The sequence below is a fragment of the Panthera pardus genome, unplaced genomic scaffold, assembly GCF_024362965.1.
Source record: "Panthera pardus isolate Hobbes unplaced genomic scaffold, ASM2436296v1 HiC_scaffold_10, whole genome shotgun sequence".
NCBI classification, from domain to species: Eukaryota; Metazoa; Chordata; class Mammalia; order Carnivora; family Felidae; genus Panthera; species Panthera pardus.
Window position 1 is genome coordinate 1,295,893 of NW_026526655.1, and position 11,491 is coordinate 1,307,383.

General features: G+C 62.9%; 1 long non-coding RNA gene across 1 annotated transcript; it reads left to right on the forward strand.

Moving 5' to 3' along the window:
- Window positions 1-6,970: 6,970 nt before the first annotated feature.
- LOC128777098 (uncharacterized) lies at window positions 6,971-10,303 on the forward strand. The gene is made up of 3 exons (XR_008422324.1): window positions 6,971-8,777; window positions 9,103-9,746; window positions 9,911-10,303. It is a non-coding gene; the product is annotated as an uncharacterized LOC128777098 (long non-coding RNA).
- The last annotated feature ends 1,188 nt before the right edge of the window (window positions 10,304-11,491 follow it).

Here is an 11,491-nt window from a genome sequence, read left to right on the forward strand (position 1 = left end):
CGTGCAGAGAAGGGTTAGGGAGGGACACTGGGAGGCATCTCCTGGGCTCACTCGAAGAAGTGAAAACGGCACCGGCTGAGGGCAGAGGGGCTGAGCCTCTCTGGTCACTGCCGACCGGACGGGCAGGGCGAGCGAGGGGCTCTCACCAGGGACGGGCCTCGGGAGCCCGCCGAGGCGCGGCTGCCCTGCAGGGCCCCTGTGTGCTGGGAGCCCCCACTTGGGCGGCCCCTGGGCCTCAGGCGGGGGTGGCTTCCCGGGCCTCTGTGTCTCCCCAGGCGTCTGTCCCTTCCCTGGTGTAGGTGGGGGACGTTCTGCTGGCCCTCTGGTACTGGCTGAGTCCTCCCCGGGGATCTGATGAGTCACCTTTCCGGATGCCCAGGTGGGGAGGGGGCTGCCCGGCAGGCGCGTGCCCTCCCCCAGGCCTCCCAGCGGGTGCCCCCAGTCCTGCCTCAGCTGAGCAACTTGCCCTTGTGCTGGGCTCTGCCGACCAGGGCACCCTGAGCTGATGCACCTCTCAAGGGCGGGGTACCCCCCGGGGCAGGACCCAGGCCTGTGAACCCGCTGGGCAGGGAGGCGCTGTAGGAATATTGTCAAGGGACAGGCGGGTCTGGACGCTGGATGCCCGCACAGGGCAGGGCAGGGGGCGGGGCCCTTTCTCACTGGCTGGGTCTGTGACACCTGGCCCCAGGCCCCCCCAGGCTTCTCCCTGGCCCCGCCCACCCCTGACCCCACCCCGATCTGGCCCCGCCCATGTCCTGGCCCCCGCCCCGCCCTTCTCCTCCTACCTGACGCTTGAGCGTGGGAAGAAGCAGATCTTGCAGCCAGTGAGGACTGGGTAAAAGGTCTCAGCTCCCTGGCCGCCTGCTTGCTCACTGCGGGCAGAAGGTAGGGCAGAAAGAGGACTCAGAGGACAAACCAATTTCTTCGTGAAATCTGCCCGCCCGTCCGTGCTCGGGGCCCTGCGCGAGGCCGGCGGGTCCTGTGTTTCCTGGAGGGGCCGCGCGCTGCGCTGGGGCAGGGGCGCCCGAGGAGTGAGGGCACCTGTTCTGGAAGCGGGGGACAGCCCGGGCGGGGGCAGGGAGGGCCCAGCCTAGGAGGAAGCTGCCCAGGTTGCATCGCTGTTGCCCTGGCCCCCCGCCCTCCCTCGCTGGGCCCTGGGTGTGCTGTTCCCAGGGCGGCCCCTGCCTCTGGAGCCACGGAGCTTGGGGGGGGGGGGGTGCAGAGCCGCCTGCCTGGGGCTCGGCCCACGAGGCCTGGGGGGCTGGGACCCAAGCCCTCTCTCCCCTGAGGTCTTGTGAGGCCCTGGGCCACAAGGCTGAGCAGGTGGTGTCCACAGGCCAGAGGCCCCACCCCGCTTTTGATCCTAGGGGGTGGGGGCACCCCCCCTTGAGCCCCGGGAGAGGCCCCCACCGTTCAGCTGGGTGGGGTTTGCTCAGCTCATTCCTCTGGGGTGGGGAAGGTCAGGGGTCTTCAGTCCTGGGGACAGAGGCGGCAAGTCCGAGGACCCCAGATCCCAGGCTGGCTGCTTTGGTGCCGTCTGTCACCCAGGGCAGGAAGTGTCTGTGAGCTGTCTCTGACCACGTGTCAGCGCCCCGGGCTCGATTGTCTGAGCCCACTGAAGCCCCCTCCATGCCCTCTGCTGCTTCTGGATGAAATCCAGACTTCTCCCCCTCCAAGTCTTCACTTTTATAAACTCACCCCAAACCCGTTGTCGGGAGCCACGGCACATTTGACCTTGGGCCTGGCTAAGGCCGTGGAACCCCCCCCGCCCAGCTTGCCTGGGAGCGTGGGCCGGAGTGGGGGGGGAGCCCTGTCCCGCACAACCCTGTGTTCGCATATTCGCCGGTGCCCGGTTAGCCTCTGTAGTGGTCAAGACAAAGGATCTTGCTGGAATGACAGAAATCCAGCTCACGGATTGAGAATTTACCATCACTGCTCTCCTGGGTGACCCGTGGGCCCTGCTCCCCAAGCCCTGGTAGCTGTGGGACCTCAGGGCATTTGGGGGCAGCACCAGGGCCACGGGAGGGAAGCTCAGAGTCCACGCCTTCCCCTGGCATCCTCCTCACTGGGTGAGGGCTTCCAATGGGGCACACTGGTCCTCCGGCTGGAATCCCCAGCTCAGCGCCTGGGTTGTGGGAGCCTCGGTGTGAAGCCAGGAGCAGGGAGAGGCTGTCAGAGAGGCAGAGGGGTGGGGGGTCAGGGTGAAAGGGCCCAGCACCAGTGCTGAGTGGCCCTGCAGGGAGCAGGTGGGGCTGGTTGGGGGGGGAGGGGAGGGGCCTGAGCAGAGAGGCCCAGAGCCCCGGACTCTGAGGGCAGGACAGAGGGGGGTGGTGGCACCGCCCCTCTCCACAGCCGCCGTGCCAGATACCGGGGGCCTGGGTCACCTTGCATTCGGCTCCTGCCCCTGCAGGACTTTGCAGCCACCCCTCCCGGGCTCTGGGGTCTGGGCGCCCCTGCGTCACAGTGTTTGAACGTTCCTTTCTGTGAGGACAGCCCATCACCCTCACCCCCATGTACTTGAGGGGGTCCTGAGATGCAGGTACTTGCTGTGTCCCCGGCCCCTGGGACCAGGGTAGCTGGGAGTCCACACCCTCCCCTGGAATCCTGCTTTGATGGGGGTGAGTCCCCCCCCCCCCCCGCAGATGAGGTCAAGGTGTTGGAATCCAGGGCCTCGACTGGAGGGAGCTGGGGTGAGGGGAGCAGGGGAAGGGAGGGGAAGGGACAGGTGTGTGGGGGGAGCAGCCTGGTCCCTCTGTGGTTCCATGGTCTCCAGGGCAGAGATGGGTGGGTGAGGACAGGGCTGCAGGGAACAATTGTGGCCTCTGCTGGGGAAGGGCTTCTTACAAGGAGACCACCCTGCTGGGAGGAACTGCCTGCTGAGACCCCGTCCTGCCCCCTGGTCCTGGAGGGGAGACTGGACCGAGCCCACAGTGTCCCCACCGGGACCCTCACTTAGCCTGCCTTCAAGGGCTGCTGTGGGGTCAGCTGCTTTGGGACACTTGACCAGACGCCTTAGCCACGTGCCCGCTGCCCAAGCCCCCGGGGGGCTCGGGCGCTGGGTCCCCTTGACCACCATGTGCGAAACTTGTGGGATGGATGGCACGATCCCATCAGTGAACTGTCCCGGTCACTGTGACGGGTCCCCAAAGTGGTGCTGAGGGTCAGAAGACCCCACACCCGGGTTGGGGTCCCTCAGCGTGAAGTTCCCAGTCGCCGGGGCTGTGGAAGCCAGTGTCTGTGGCCGAAGCTCAGCCCTGCCTCAGCTGCCTTTGGTCTCTCACTGTGGATTCTAGAGCGAACCAGAAACTCTGGAGTCCCAAAGCCGGTCACATGTGCAGTGCAGACCCCAGAGGCCCACACGCTTGGCAGGTGGGGGATTCTCTGAGGACCTCTCCCTGGTACCCCTAGGACACACTTGGTCCCTTGGGGTCCCCTCTCCTGGGCAGGCCCGCCCCTCCCCCATGGCCTCTAGCACAGCCTGACGCCGAGGACCCCCAAGTCACTCCTGCCCACACATCTGTCTGGTGGCTTCTGGGATCTCTCCTCAGACGCTGTTCCCGGTCCCGGACCCAGTGGAGCCCTCCTCCCATCCAGACCTAGCTCCTACCTTAAGGCCTGGTCATCTCTGTCCACTTACTGCCCGGGCCCCAGGCTGGTCCCTGCCCCGGGTCTCCCTCCATGCGGCAGCCAGTCGGGTCCCCCCAGACGCCAGTGTGGTCAGCCCTGCACCTGTCCAGAGTGGCCTGGCCTCCTGATCACCTCCCGACCACCCAGGACCCCGGGGGTCCTGCCTTTCCCCTGCCCAAGGCTTGGTGAACACCCACATTCCTCATTGGAGGCTTGGTCACTGGGGCTATCCTTCTGGGGTGCCTTGCTCAGGGCTGAGCTGGCCCGCGGGACACTGGCTTCCGAGTCCTGGCTCTGAAATCCTCAGCGGTATTCCCTGTGCCAGCCTGCTTGCTCCTGTGCGCGTGTCGATGGGGCCGGGGCCCTCGTGTCCTTGGGTGTTGTCCAGGGCACGGGGTGCTGGCCGCTCCGGGGCTTGGTCTGTGGAAGGTCTGCAGGTCTGACTGCCTTTGGACGCTGCTTCCCTCCCGGGGAGGACGTGTTAGCGGGCCGGGTGAGGGTGTCGAGGTGAGGTCGGCCAGCAGCAGCCAGAGCCCTGCTGGAAGGGGCCCGAGTCCCATAGGCCATAGGCCTTCCCGGGCACACGCCCTCCCCCATCCTCCCCTGGGCCCCATGAAGACTCCTGTGTTCAGAGTGGGCACAGCGCCCGGGGCCCGGCAGCTGCAGAGGAACCCGGGTGACCGTTTGTCAAGAGGTGTCCCTCGGGGCTCTCCTTCTGGGTGGATGGGCCACGGCCAGCAGGAGCGTGGGGTGGCCTCAGGTCGGAGTTCTCTGGACGAGCTTTCTCCAGTGGAGAAGACTTCTGGGGCTCTGGGACTGGGGACGCCGTGATTCGGCACTTGAAGGTGACTCAGAGGTGGCCAGAGTTGTGAGTCAGCCATCTGAGATAGCACGGCTCGACTGTTTTAAAGTCCTGTGTGTGATTCATCGGTCTCAAAATGTACAAGCAGGTGACATTAAGGTGTCGTTCCATCACGGTCGTTATCGTGTTTCCTATACGATTGAAACTGGACTGTTCTGATTGAAATGCCAGGATGACATTCCTCTGTGATTTTAAGCTTTTTGGTGATTCTAAGGAAAACGGAGCTGCGCAGAAATCTGTGGGTAGTTTAACTGTTACAAGTACCCTGTTGTCGCCGAAGCTATCATGGGTGTGCAAATGTTTGTGTTTCTGCTGCAGCACTCGGAGGAGGAGGTAATTGGGTGATTAGGAACCAAGATGTTCTGTGTAAAAGACAAGGCAGGAGAGAAGTTAATTAACAGTCCTGTGCCGTTGACCCTGAGCTGTAAACATCACGATGAACTCCCTGATTTTTCTTTTCAAACACGTGTATCTCCCAGCTCCCCCAGCGGGGCGACGCTGACAGAAGCGAGCACGGGGGCGGCTGGACGGCACCCCGCGAGGTGGCGAGTCCGGCTTTGGGGCAGCGTCTCGTACATTCGGTTGTTTTGGATTCTAGAAGATAGCGTTACCGAGGTGGAATTCGCTCACGTGAAGCGTAAAACTCAGTGACTTTTCGATGTATTCAGAGCTGTGCAACCTTCACCGCTGTGTGATTCCAGAACATCTTTGCCACCCCAAAGACAAACGCCCCTAACTGATGGCAGTCCCGCCCTGCCCCCGCCCTCGGAGCCACCAGTCCGCTGTCTGTCTCTGTACGTCCGGCCTGGACATTTCACAGAAATGCGATCATTCAATGTGTCGACCACGCCTCTGGCTTCTCTCAGGGAGCGTGTGGACCACACAGTCGTTTCCAGAAATGCCCCCACCCCTGCTCTTCCTAGAGCTCCTCTGTTGCTTCTCCCACCAGGCCTGGGGGCTACTTCCTGCTCCTCTTGGCTCGGGGCTAGCCCCGTCACCCACAACACCTGGTGGGAGCAGTGTGGAACCTCCCCATCCCCCCAGCCCCATCACCACCACTGGGCCCCAGGGAACAGACCCTGGCAGCCCTCAGAGCAAGAGGAAGGGAAGGAGGGGCACGACCGGCGGTGTCCTCTAGGCTGGCCTCGTCCTTTAAACTTACCAGCCCAGAAGCTCAAGCAGAGTAAAGAGGCAGGACCCAGCCCTGCCCAGCCCAGCCCAGTCCAACCCAGTCCGGCCCAGCCTGGCCCAGTCCAGCCCAGCCCAGCACAGCCCAGCATAACCCAGTCCTGCCCAGTCCTGCCCGGCTCTAGCTAGCCATGCCCGGCCCAGGCCAGCTTAGCCCAGTCTAGCCCGCCCTTGCCCAGCCCTGCCCAGCTCTGCCCGGTCCAGCCCAGCCCAGATGTGCCCAATCCAGCCCAGTCCAGCCCAGTCCAGCACAGCACAGCCCAGCATAACCCAGTCCTGCCCAGTCCTGCCCGGCTCTAGCTAGCCATGCCCGGCCCAGGTCAGTTTAGCCCAGTCTAGCCCGCCCTTGCCCAGCCCTGCCCAGCTCTGCCCGGTCCAGCCCAGCCCAGCTGTGCCCAATCCAGCCCAGTCCAGCCCAGCATAGCATAACCCAGTCCTGCCCAGTCCTGCCTGGCTCTAGCTAGCCATGCCCGGCCCAGCCCAGCTTAGCCCAGTCTAGCCCGCCCTTGCCCAGCCCTGCCCAGCTCTGCCCGGTCCAGCCCAGCCCAGATGTGCCCAATCCAGCCCAGTCCAGCCCAGCATAGCATAACCCAGTCCTGCCCAGTCCTGCCCGGCTCTAGCTAGCCATGCCCGGCCCAGCCCAGCTTAGCCCAGTCTAGCCCGCCCTTGCCCAGCCCAGCCCAGCTCTGCCCAGTCCAGCCCAGCCCAGCCCAGCCCAGCCCGGGTCCTGGATGTCTCCTAAAGCAGGGTGTGCTTGTGGGTTGGAGCCTGTGGATTTGGGGAAGCGACGCTGGACAGGAGGGCAGAGGGCAGAGGACCTTCAGGGCCACGCAGCTGTGGAAGGTGGGACTCGGGTGTTGAGTCGATTCAACCAGCCCCTCCCCATGGTGGAGCCGGGGGGGGGGGTGGGGGTCAAGACCAGCGGAGGGACGTGCCACAAATGGTATCTTCGCGGGTCGCAGGCCACCCAAACCGGCACGAGACCTCCAGGGTGTGGAGCCAGCTTGGGCTGGAGACGCCTCCCCCCCACCCCCACCCCTACCTTGTGACCTAACGCAGGTGGTGGTCTGAAATCAGCTGCGTTTGCGTCACGGAAGTTAGCGAATGCTACAGTTCAGCCCTGGCCCTTCCGAGTATCTGCCGTTGAGCGTTTACCGGAACACCACCGAGTTCGCTGATTTACTAGACGTCACGGTAGATTCGGTTCTGCCTCGCCCCTCCGGCGCTGCAGTCCTGTGGTGTGTTTGGGGGGGGGGGGCGGACGGTGTGGGGCGGGACGGGGCTGCCCAGCCAGCTGGCACGTCCGGGGGCTCTCAGGACACGTCCCTGCCTCTGGTGTGACGTAGGCGTGGGCTGGAGCTAACCGTGCAGGTTCATTGGCTCGTTTGCGCCCTGACTCTCCCCAGGGAGCACGGCTGGTGGGGCCCATGGTGACCGGACAGTCTCTGTCCGCAGGAACTCCTAGTTAACAGGAGACAGATACACAAGAAAGAAAAAAGAATGAACAAAAAGACAGTGCGTTTAGCGCAACCTGCTGGGGCAGGGGAGGGGCCTTGTCTGAATTTCCAGGGCCTTCTGCTGGGACCGTGGGCATTCCCGCCATCTTGCCTTCAAGGCTCCCTGACTTACACTTTCTGAGGGAGTCCCGTTCCTGGCCGCCAAGCCTCTCCCGACCCCGGCTCGCTGGCCGGCTGCACTGTCCCCTGCTGCTTGGCGGGCCTGGGGACACTCGGGCCTAGAAGGAAGTCTGGCTGCCCTGGGCCGCCTCCTTGGGGCCGCTCCTCAGCCCTTGCCCCAGCCCGAAGCCTTCTCCTCTGCGGCAGCCGGGGCAGTGCCGGGGTGGGGGGCGGCCTCGGGCTGTGACAGCAGGCGCTAAGGGCTGGCGGCCACCACATGCGGCTTCACCCCCGGGTCCTCCAGCGCCTGGGGCCAGAGATGGACTCCCCTCAGGGGGCAAAGTCGGCTTTCACTGTCTAACTGGACTGGGGATATGAACTCTGGATTCTAAGAGCCCAGAGAAGCACGTGAGAAATCTCGCACGTCTCTGTCGTGTCTCCGAGGAAAGGGCCAGGGACGCCGGCGAGCACTGGACGCGGAGGTGCACAGCGACCCCACGGGTGGGGTCCTGCGGGTGTCTTGAGAGCCCGTCTCTCCCGGCAGCAAAGCACCTCTTCGTGGGACGCAGCGGGGCCCGCAGGGACCAGGTTATCCCTCAACCTCAAAGCCTGCGCGCGCCTTTTCATGGGCATGGTGTTTTCTCCTTAGTAACCTTTTCACTGCAGAGTAACGTGGGCACCGAAGAGTTCGCCAATCATAAATGTACAGCTTGGTGCATTTAGAGGAGGGGCCACACCCACGAAACCACCATCCAGACGAAGACGCAGAACATCGGCCGGCCTCTCCTCCCCTCCGTCAGTGACCCTCTCTCTCAAGGGGAGCCCCTCCTCTGCCTTCCACTACCATCAGGGGGTTTTGTCTGGGTTTGGACTTTACATCAGCGAAAACACACAGCGCCGACCCCTTTGTGTCTGGCTTCCTCAGCGCACAGTGTATTTGTGAAGTTCACCCCGGTTATTACCGGCAGAAGTTCGTTCTGTTTTCGTTGCCGTGTTCCGCGGCATGACCCATTGGGAGTATTTCTCTGTACGACTGTGCTCGGACGCTTGTGTTTCTAGCTCGCGGCCCAGATGGATGCCGCTGCCCCCTGCACGCGTGCGCTTGTCTCTTGGTGAACACGCCCAGGCGTTTCTAGGAGAGGAGTTGCGTGGATTCCCAACTTGGGAAGATAGTGCCAGACAGTTTTCTAAAGTTGCGCTCACACCAAAAATCACGGAATCTCCCTGTCTCTGCATCGACAGGAACCCTTGATTCTGTCAGCCCTTTTAATCTCACCGTTCCGGCCACCATCGTGGTTTTAAGCGTGCGTTTCCACGGTGACTGATGATGCTTTCTTCACGTGTTCATTTGCCACGTGGTGGGGTCCTTTGCACGTCTTTCACCCATTAGGAAACCGAGTCGTCCCTGCGCACCGAGGACAGCGGCTTCCTCCACCGTTGCCCAGGCTGTGGGGCAACCAAGATGTCCTGAGGCAGGTGGACCGGTAAATGAACGGGGGCGCACCTGGATGGCGGTTACGTGGCCCTAGAAAGAGACCGTGGGGAACCGTGGGGACCGCGGGGGACTTGAATGCAGATTACTCGGTGGGAGAAGTAAATCCAAAAAGGCTACACGCTGTGTGATCCCAATTGGGACCTTCTGGAAAAGGCTGAATGACAGAGATAGTAGAATGATCAGTGCTCACGAGGGGTTGAGGAAGGCGGAGGGACGAACAGGCGGAGCCCGGAGGGTTCCCAGGGCAGCGAGACCACCCTGCGTGATGCCACACTGACGGACCCACGCCATTACACCTGTGCCCGAACCCACAGAGTGCACAACAGCCGGAGCGAGCCCTCGTGTCAATGACGGGCTCTGGGCGATTGTGACGTGTCAGTGCAGGTTCATGGATCGTGGCCAGTGTCCCACTGTGGTGCAAGGTCGGTAAGGGACCAGCGTTGTGTGTGGGGGGGCAGGGGGCCATCTGGGAAATCTCTGCACATTCTGTTCAATTTTGCTGTGAACCTAAGGCTGCTCACAAAATAAAGTTTGTTAATTCAAAATACGACATTTAGAGAAGAAGCGAGAAACAAAATAATGCATTCATATGATTTCTTTTATAGACAATTACTTTATAGAACTTATCGAGATGTTCGTTGTGGTCTGATACGCAATTGTGTTTACATTTTTTTAATGTTTATTTTTGAGAGAGAGAGAGACAGAGAGAGTCAGAGCACGAGCAGGGAAAGGGCAGAGAGAGAGGGAGACACAGAACCCGAAGCAGGCTCCAGGCCCCGAGCTGTCAGCCCAGAGCCCGACGCGGGGCTCGAACCCACGGATCGTGAGATCATGACCTGAGCTGAAGTCGGACGCTTACCCGACAGAGCCACCCGGGCGCCCCGTGCGATTGTATTTACACAGCGTGTGGGTGCTGGAGAGGACGGTGGACCCACTGGAGCAGAAAGACATTGTACAGGTGAAAACATTCGTAACATTGTACAGTTTCATGTGCTTGCACCGTGTTTTCAGTTACATTAAATACCGTTAGTGAAATCTTTAACATTTTTGTGTGCCCAAAGGGTTTTTCTGGACAAAATTCAAGTGCAAGGGAGTCTCTTGTTTTGTTTCAATCACCTGTAGTTGCCGGGCGGAACCCTGCCTCCTGAGGGCCCCTCCCCACCCAGAGCCTCTGCTGTGTCTGCAACGCGGGTGGCGGTCCCTGTGTCCGCACGTGAGTCCGGGGGCGCTGGGCCTGGGAATCTGCGTGTGCTCCAGGAGAGGCCCGGGATCTCCCCCCATGGCTGTGGGGCAGCTCCGCTCCCTGGGGCGTGGCCATGACCCCTGCCCGGGGCGCACCTCTGCCAGGACCCCTGTGTCCAGCCGGCAGGAACCTGCTGTCACGCCAGGGACGTTGAGGGACCGCGGGGCTGAATCGGGGTCGAGATGCTCGGCTCCCTGGCCGGTGCTTTTGACAAAGGGTAAGCTCCCCCAGAGGGGCCGTGCTCCCTGGTGGCTCCTCCCATGCTGTGCCGTCCACACAGCCCTCCGGCCCCTCAGTGTCCACTCACGGGCCGGGTGTGCCAGGGGGGCCGGGCAGGGGCTTCTGGAGCAGGGTGTGCAGGGCTGGGCAGGGGTTCCTTCTGCCCCATCCGCTCCCCGGGGTATCCCCCCTCCCAGACTCCGTCCCTGTTGTCTGCCTGTCTTCGTCTTCCAGAGAAGGGGACTTGGCGTTCTCGTCCTCGAGGGCAGCCGAGTACGTGGCGGGGAGAGGCCGCCGGATGGTGGCGTTGGGACCTGGGGCTCTCTGTCCCGGCGTAGAAATGAGCAGGCCACGGTCATCAGTCGCGTCTCACTGCCCTCCCGTCGGGCAGAGGGGCCTGCACCGTGCCCGCCGGGGCCCCGGCATGGTCTGGGGAGAGGGCTTCCTTCCCCTCCGGGGCCCATGCCGCCGTCCCCACCCGCCTGGGCGCTGCTCACCGACGGCTGCCGGCCTAAGGAGCTTCACGGGCGGCCGAGGACTCAGTGTCCAGCCGTGTTGCCCAAAGCGCCCTCCAAGAGCCCTCACCTCGCAGGCCTTCCTTCCTTCCGCGCCCCGAGGACGGGATAGGAAGGAGACGCCCAAGTGGAAGGAAGGAAGGGTTTCTCCTCCTTCCTGGAAGCGGTGCCGGTGGTGAGCGCACACCGCTGACCAGCTCCCTCCTCTGCCTGACGCCCCTGCCCCCCCAAGTGCAGGTGGAGCCCCCAGCAGGTGGGTGGACAGCCCCTCGCGGCTGCACCTGGTTGGCCCCATTGCGCCTTGTGGATCCCAGAGGGCGGGGATGCCCTGTTCTGTCCCAGTTACCACCTGGCCCCAAGGCTCAGTTAAGGAGTCGGTAAGTGAGTCAGGGAAGGAAAACCCCAGGTCCCGGAAGAGGAAAAGCCAGAGGCTGGGAAGAGAGATTTGCAACACAGAAACGGAGCTCCCCCGAGGCAGTTACAAAATAGCAGGGAGGAAACCAGGGGGGACTGGACAGGCACCTCACGCAGAGGAAGCCCGAATGGCACAAACCTCGTGAAGACGAGCCCAGCCCCGTCGAGATCAGGGAGGGGACAGCCCCCAGGGGGGCAAAGAGACCGTGGGGACCACACAGGGAAGCCACGGGGACCTGCACAACCGGATGCAAACGGGTGATGGTTTGGGAGATGGTGTCACGCTGTGTCCCCTGGAGGGCGGGGGCCCTT